Raw genomic sequence first — 8,618 nt, forward strand, 5'->3', positions numbered from 1 at the left:
TAACAGATTCCACTTCAGGTTGTACAGAATTCGTGTTTTCTCAACTTTTTATAAGTATTCCTGTCTGTAGCTATTCCACAAATACTATTCATTAAATGTAATTTTTCAGTAACTTCAAACTCAGCATTGACTTCTCAAATAAACACTTAAGCTGTTTTGGTAACATCTGTCAATTCATCAAGAGCCAAGGAAAACCAATCAAAATCATTTGCCTTGTTTTATTTAATTGATTATTGATGTCCTCAATAGCAACTGTTCTCACCAGAAGGCTAACAGTCACAAGCAAGTTTATTTTCTCCAGACACATTTCTTTGGCTGCTACAATCAAACAAGATTTACTTAAATTACCATTGGTAAATGACTTCCTTGTTTGGCCAACAAATGAGACACTCAGAAACTTACTCTGGGTGCAGCCTGATTTTCGTTTTTTAATTTTGTGAAGAAATTCTGCTTAAAAAGATATTCCTTTTTAAGTTTTCTAATCACTGCTTTCCTATGAATTGGGAATACCATGATGAGTGATTACTCCGGTACTGTCAGTGTAAATTGTATGTCTTTAGCACAGCTATAGTGTCATTGCATAATAATCAAAATGCTTTGTCATTTAGTTCGATATTCTACACTCCACTGTGCTTTAAAAGTATAAATATGTCAAGTCCATTTTTGTCATCTTTTCTTGTTTTGACATGATGGGAATCCGCTGACAATAAATGAAGTAAAATGTCACAGTATAGTGATATGCAGGGCACGTGAAACACTGTGATTATAGTGCACACCAAGCAGCAGTGCAAAGCAACGAGAACATCACGAAGTCTCTACTCCAACTACTGAACTCTGCACAAAAGTAGCCATAAACAATATGTAAACAAATGAGTGTGGTTGTGTTCCAATAAAACTTTATTTATAGACACTGATATCTGAATTTCATTTATTTTCACGTCACAGAACACTACTTTTCTTTTGACTTCTTTAACCATTAAAAAAAATGAAAATAACATTCTTAGTTCATGGGCCATACAAAAATAAGGAGCAGATTGAATTTGGCCCCCAGACTATAGTTTGCCAACTCCTGCTTTCAGCTTGTCTTAAGACTCTAGGAAAATAAACACATATTAACCCAAAAGAAGTAGAAGGAAGAACATAATAAGGTTAAGAGCAAAAATCAATAAAATAGAACAGAAAAAAAAAAAAAGAAATTTCTATGTAGCCAAAAGCTGGTTCTTTGGAAAGATCATTAAAAATGATTAAACCTCTAGTATTACTGACCAAGAAAGGGAGAGAGAAAACACAAATTACCAAAATCAGAAATGATGGAGGGGTTATCACTACAAACTTTAGAGCTATTAAAAGGCAAAAGAGGGCTTAATGAAATGGACAAGTTCTATGAAAGTCACAACATACCAAAGCTATTTCTCAAGAAGAAACAGAGTAATTAATCTGAATAGTCCTCTGTCAATCAATGAAATTCAATTTGTAATTTAAAATCTTTCCACCAAAAAAAACCCAAAATAAACAAACAAAAAAAACTCCCAAAACACTCCAAATCCAAAAGGTTTCACAAGTGAATCCTCTCAAGTACTCAGGGAAAAAATAAACCAATTCCAAACAAACTCTCAGAAAAAGGAAGAGGTGGAAAAACCGCCAACTCATACTTTAAGGCCAGCTTTACCCTGATACCAAAACCAGACATTATAAGAAAAGAAATTTACCTACCAGTATCCCTCAGGAACACAGATACAAAAATATTTAAATTTTAGCTAATCAAGTCCAGTATATAAAAAGGATAACACATTATGACCAAAATGGGGCTTATACCAAAAATTCAAGGTGGTTTCTATTAAAAAACCAATCAGTATAATTTTTTTTTTTTTTTTTGGCGATACGCGGGCCTCTCACTGTTGTGGCCTCTCCTGTTGCGGAGCACAGGCTCCGGACGCGCAGGCTCAGCGGCCATGGCTCACGGGCCCAGCCGCTCCGCGGCATGTGGGATCTTCCCGGACCGGGGCACGAACCCGCGTCCCCTGCATCGGCAGGCGGACTCTCAACCACAGCGCCACCAGGGAAGCCCGATGAATCTTTTTATATAGATCAAATTATCATTTTGTAATGTAACTACTACCTGATCTACCTGCTTAATGTGGTCAAGTAAAGTCACAGAACATGGCCTTTTGTCAAAGAGAACTGAGAATCCTGCCATGTTGTTGGTAAGGAAGGGGGAGAAGGGGGAGAGAAAGGCCTTCGGTAACGGAGCACTTCAGGTTTACCTCCGTTAAACTGTCTAATCTTCCCAAAAATCTTATAGATAGCATTAACATCTTTTTTGAGTGGGGCGCAGGTCTGGAAACATGCGCATGATCACATGGAAAATAAGCTGTAGTTCCAGAAGTGGACAACAGATCTATCTGGCCCCTCCCACTGCACCACACTCAGGAAATGATCCTTGGAGAAATGTTCTCTGTAAAAGAATATCACTGTATATGTTGAGAAACTAAAGTATTGATCCAAAAGATCTGTAAGGGCCTTTCTAGTTTTAGTGTGATATTTATACAAATAGACAGCAATTATCAGCTTAAATGAATAAATCTGAAGTTATTGAGGAATGGTCCAATCATAAGTTCTTGGCCTGAATTCTCTTCTCTTCAGAACACATTAGGATATTGGTTTCCTCACTATTTTAAGCTTCCCCTTAGTAAACCAATCAAATTTTAAGGAAAAAAAAAATTGCACCGCCTGGTGTTTTGCTGTCATCTAATCAATGAAACAATTCTTACTTGTCCTAGCTCAGGTTCCATAGTGGCTATTTCAAATCTCCACTATTCTCCTTTCCTAACCCCAATCTCATCTCTCATCAATTGACGTTTACTTCTATCCACCTCTTAGGGGCCATAAGCTTTGAACTCTCACCTTTTACCACCCAACCTATAAATACCTGTATCTATTCGCATCTCTTCCTTTTTCAGAGCTTCTCCCCTCCTATCAATACTAGCATGCTGCCTAGTAACACAGCTAGAACTTAGCTGCTGCTTATGAAACGTACCAAATTCATTCTAGCCTAATTCTTCCACCCTGCTCATCCCATCCTTTCCTACTTTCTCAGGGATCTCGATCAGCTCTCTCCTCGCTCTTCGTCGCCTACATTGTCACACATTTCCTCTTTATTGGCTCTTTCCTTAATAGCTTGTCATTGATCTTTAAAAAAAAAACCTATAAACCTCTTTTAGTTTGCCTAAACTCTTTTTCTTCACAGTCAAGCTTCTTTAAAAAGAAGTGTGACTGGAAATTTTAATGTTAAGGAAGTACTGTTGAATTTTTTAAGTAGGCAATACTACAGTTCTATTTTTTTTAAAGAATCCTTAACTTTCAAAGATACATAATGAAATAATTACAGATAAAAAGATATGATATCTGAGTCTAGCTTTAAAATAATCCATGGGACTTCCCTGGTGGTGCAGTGGTTAAGAATCCGCCTGCCAATGCAGGGGACACCGTTCAATCCCTGGTCCAGGAAGATCCCACATGCCGCGGAGCAACTAAGCCCGCGAGCCACAACTACTGAAGCCCGCGCGCCTAGAGCCCGCGCTCCGCAACAAGAGAAGCCACCGCAATGAGAAGCCCACGCACCACAACGAAGAGGAGCCCCTGCTCACTGCAACTAGAGAAAGCCCGCGCGCAGCAATGAACATCCAATGCAGCCAAAAATAAAAATTAATTAAAAAAGAAATAAATAAAATTATCCAAATGTGGGCAGAGATTATAGACGAAACAAAATTGGTCATGTGTTCACTCTCCAAGCTAGGTGATGGCTACATGGGGCTCATTATTCTGTTTTCTTTTGTGTATGTATTAATACGGAAACTCTTTTCGAGTAGCCTATGCCCAGATTCCTCTTCTTCATTTTTGCAAAGTTTAGAAATGATGTGCAGTCACCAAATCCATTGGACACATTTCAATCTTGGCCTTACTCACCCTCTCCGAGACACCTGGACCACTCCCTCCCCGCTTCCTACTTTTCTCTCCTTCGTCATTTGTTATGATGCTTTCTGCGGTTCTTCTCCTTGCTCTCTGCCTCCTGACCTCTCAGCCTCATCTGTGGGCTCCCACTTCCTTTCAAACACACCCCCCTCTCCCCAGAAACTCAACCCCCCTGTAAATGCTGCTGTTTCTCAAGAGATCCACATCCAAACCTCTTCTTTTTTCATAGCTACACATTCCTCCTATGTGAGCTGGTCCATTCTCTCCTGTAACTACTTATCTACACGTAAACCTCTACCTCTGAGCTCTGTCCAGAACTCTGGATACAAATGCCTCCTTCCCTGAATATCAAGGAACCTTGAACAAATACTCAAAAGTAAACCGATTTATCTTTATCTTTTGCCCCCGATAAAAACCTGCTCCTCCTCGTCTCAATCAGTGGTTTCAATATCCCATCAGTCATCCTAGCCAGAAAACTAAGAATCATTTGTCTTAGGATTCCAAATCTTTCTAGCCCCCAACATCCAAACTCTTATCAAGTCATATCAATTTTACCTCTTAAATACTCCTGCAATCCATCTCTTCCCATAACTCCGACTGCTTACTTTAGGCTCTTTTCCTTACTGGACTTTTTTTTTTCCCCCCTAAAACTGGTTTTCCTATCACCTCTCTCCTGGATCCATTCTCCACACTGGAGCCGGAGGTCTTTCTAAAATCCAAACCCAATAAATGGCACTACTCCATCAGAAATTCTTCAACAGTCACCCCATGTTGAGGAAAAAATTCTAAACGCTTTGTCATGGTACCAAGTACTTCGAGACCTGGTCTCTCCCACTACATTGCAAGTTTTCTGGGATTTAGTCATCAGAATGACCTAGGGTTCCGCAAACACAAAGCACTCCAATTTTTCCTTTGCTTTTGTAATGCCATTTGCCTAGAATGACTCTTCTCAGCCTCTCTCCAGTGAAAGCTTAAGCAACTTTCCTAACACAAGTCAAATGTCACATCATTCTGGAGGCTTCTCCTAATCTCCCTAGACAGAGTCAGGATCTTTCTTCCAAAGGGTGTGGAGAACGGCATGAGTGGTTGAGATCATGACTGAGATGAGCTAGACCCACGTGGGTTGAAATCCCAGGTTCACATCTTATCAGCTATGCCTTTGGGCAAGGTCTCTAAGGCTGTTTCCTCATCTCTAGATAACAGCAGTGGGATTGCATGCAAAATACGCCAGAGTACCTCCCACAAAGTAAGTATTCAATACACGTCACTGCGATATTACCACGTATTCCCACTCGAGGCTCACAGAAACTTGCACCTCTCTCCCACACTACTGTGATGACACGAATGTGTGCCCACGCAGGACACAGACTATATTCTATCATCTCTCAATTCCCACCACCTGGCATCTATTGCCTGGCACATAATAGGTCCTTAACAAATCTTGAATGAATAAATAAGATATTTCAAATCCTTATACTGTATACCGTAAGGTCTTGATTTTTTTCTAGTGGTCTTACTAAACCTACTTTTTATCTCCTCCTATGAAACTGCTACTTTAAGTATAGTTTACAGAGGCCAACTTCATTTAATGGAAATAAAAGGAATTTTATAGTGGCCTTATGTTGTTTTCTTGTTTTAAAACATACACACACAAAATAAGCCCACAATACATCAATAATTTCCCAACATACCACTGTAAAATGCCAAATTTCTAGGATGGTATTCTACCTATCGAAAAATGTTAAAGGGTAGACAAGGCAGGTTTTCTAAATCTGTGTCAGCTTCCTTACCGCCAGGGCCTGAGCAAACTTCAGGTGCTAAGGTGTATTCCAGAGCATTAAAAAAAAGAAAAAAGAAAGAACACGGCGCTTTTCATTCTGAAAAATGGTCCTGAGAAATTCTGAAAAATGTTATAAAAAATAATTATTACTACCCACTGCTAAAAAGAATGAAATAAAAAGACAAGTCTGTATTTCAAAAACATTAGTGATTTAAAGTTGAACTGAGGTTTCAAATAGAATCAAAATATGTGTCGGCAGTGTTCAGGCTAGTAGGCAGGGGTGGATCTTGACCCTCAATAAATAAAATGCAAAACGCAAAACGGTAAAAATATCAGATACTACCATATAACAGCATGGTATCTTTTCTCTACTTCTACACTTAACCTTTAAACATTAATGCCCTTTGAGTAATTATTAATCAATGGGTTTAATTAATGCAAACACCTCCTAACTACTTCAGAACAAATCTGATCAAATACCTAGAAATAAAGGAGGGAATCAGGGAAAAGGAGAAACGCCTGTTAAAATATAGTTTTTCGGGTCTCCCATCAAACGTGTGCCATACATACGGTTCTGCACCGAGAGGCAGCAACCTGAGGGGGAGAGGCGCCGAAGGCCCGAGGCCCTGCAGCCTGGGCGGCCGCTCCTCCCAGAGACTACGCGGGGCGGTGGCCGGGCCGGGGTGGGGCCAGTTCTGCAACCGGGGCGGGCCAAATGGCGGGGCGGAAAGCCCGAGTCTCACCTCCACTTCCCCTTCCCAGCGCTCAGAACCCAATTCCGCGACCACCCCAGAACCCCCCTCAACACAAAGAGAAAGATTGTCTCTCCCCGCTCGGCTCAAAGTTTATCGGTCTTTCCCAGCTGTCGGGGACGCCGGGCTTTGTAGTTCTCCCGTCCAGGCCGCCCCGCCAAGGCCGCGAGCCCAAGGAGCCGCTGAACTACAATCCCCATCATGCCATGCGCCCCCGCGGCTCTCCCCGTCCCGCACGGCACGCACTGCCTCCCCCGCCGCGCACAGCCCCCGCCTCTCCCGCGGCGGGAGCAGGGGTGGGGCTGTCAAACCGGATACCCCACCAGCGGCTCTGTAGCTGGCGCCCGTCTCCTTCGGATTCATTACCTAGGTGCCGCAGGTCGACCGACCGTTTTGCTGCGGTCCAGGTGGGGTGGGGGTGGGGCATAGGCCGCCGCCGCCGCGGAGTCCGTTAGTTCGCGACGTGCGTGTAGAGGCGGCGGCGGCGGCGTACGGTTGCCATGGCAGCCGTGGGCCTGTAGGGCGTGGGGCTCGAAGTCAGCTCTGGGGAGGAGCCTGGGAACCCACCCAGGTGCCGGGGCAGGGAGGCACCAGGGTGCGCCTAGGAGCGGAGGGAGACGGTGGCATTGAGGGGGACGGGTGACGAATTGAACTCCGGTGCTGCCGATGAGCCCTGCGCGGCAGCGTCCAATCCCCGTGGCAGGACGCGTGTCCGTTCTCTCGGCGAGCGCGTCGAGCCTGCTCTATTCTGAGACGATGCCTGTGGCGTCAGAGGAAGGAGCGGCGCCAGGCTCTTTAAAGGTCGCTGGTCCAGCCCTTCCCTCGCCGCCTATCCTGGCATCCCCGCGGGCCCTGCCTCGAGGCATGTTTGGAACCTAAGTCACCTCTTTTGAGTTTTTTCACCAGTAAAACCGAATTTGCAACCTCTCACACCTCCTTTCTGCCATTTTCTGTGTAGGATAGAAACGAATCATTTAGTGAAGTGTAATGCATGCGGCCTTTAGGATTATTCGGGAGGCTTGAGAATTTGTAAATGGCATTGATTTCACTTGAACATTGATCTATAATATTTCTTAAATAATCGTATGTGGGCTGGCCATGACCCGTCTCAGAGATGCCGTGAGTCTAAAACCCACTTCTTCGTTCACGCCCTGCCGCTACACTGGGTGGCTGATAACCAGGGGCAACTTAATTGGTCTGATGCTCAACGTTTTAATCTGCAAAATGGAGGTAAGAGCCATTTCACAGTGCTCGTGAGAAATGAAAGCACTGATGCTGATGAAGCATTCTAAAACAAAGCCTGGCATTCAACAGTAACTTTTAAATATTAGTTCTTTGATCCATCGTGATAAGAGCCAGAAGGGTGGGCGCCTGGAGGTGAGGGTGTGGTTTGACTGAAGAGGGAATTTTTCTGTAGTGATAGAAAAGCTCTATATCTTGCTTAGATTTGGGTTCCAAGGGTATATGCATTTGTCAAAACTCATGAAATGCTACACTTGAGATTTGTACATTTCACTGTAGGTAAATTTACCTCAAAAAAAAGAACATTAAAATAGCAGCTATTATTATTAGAGCTGTAGACTCTAATAGAGACCACAGACATATTCTAGGTCCAGTCTCCAGAGTGTGCAGGTGAGGAAAATGAGGCATATAGATTGAAGTAAATGGAGGAGGAAGGAGGCATTACTGACCCTGTCATTTTCTAGTAATAAAAGCCTCTTGAGAATTTATGATTGAAAATAGCAAGCTGCTGTGTGTCATCAGTTTTCAGTCGGGGTCACCTTGTCCATAGAGATTTTGTGGAAGGCCAGTGTTCTCTCCAAGACTGCATATGCCTTGGGGGCTTACCATTTCAGGGTCACTTCTGGCTCTGAGCTCTTCTTTTCTCTAAATAGTTAGACTGCCTCACATCTCACCTCCTGCAACGCTTTTTTCTCCTGCTGACACACAATGTGGAAAGCAGACTCTTTTTGGTTGTTCGTATAGCAGACTCTTCTGAAGGTTTGTAGCAACCAAAGCGTTCTGAATGAAAGATGCAAATAACCTAAAATTATAATTCCCTGCTCTTAAAAGTCCTTCAGTATCCCAGCGGCCTTGGTATCCACCGACCCCCA

At 43.0% G+C, this 8,618-nt stretch overlaps 1 protein-coding gene across 2 annotated transcripts in view; it reads right to left on the reverse strand.

Annotated features, from left to right (window-relative positions):
- Positions 1 to 7,218, reverse strand: part of KATNAL1 (katanin catalytic subunit A1 like 1) — a 76,176-nt gene extending 68,958 nt beyond the window's left edge. For both annotated transcript variants that reach the window (XR_009536777.1, XM_060129176.1), the window contains exon 1: positions 6,871 to 7,218. The gene's annotated coding sequence lies outside the window, so the exon portion shown is untranslated. The remainder of the gene's footprint in view (positions 1 to 6,870) is intronic.
- Between the last annotated feature and the right edge of the window lie 1,400 nt (positions 7,219 to 8,618).

This window comes from Lagenorhynchus albirostris, chromosome 18, assembly GCF_949774975.1.
Source record: "Lagenorhynchus albirostris chromosome 18, mLagAlb1.1, whole genome shotgun sequence".
NCBI classification, from domain to species: Eukaryota; Metazoa; Chordata; class Mammalia; order Artiodactyla; family Delphinidae; genus Lagenorhynchus; species Lagenorhynchus albirostris.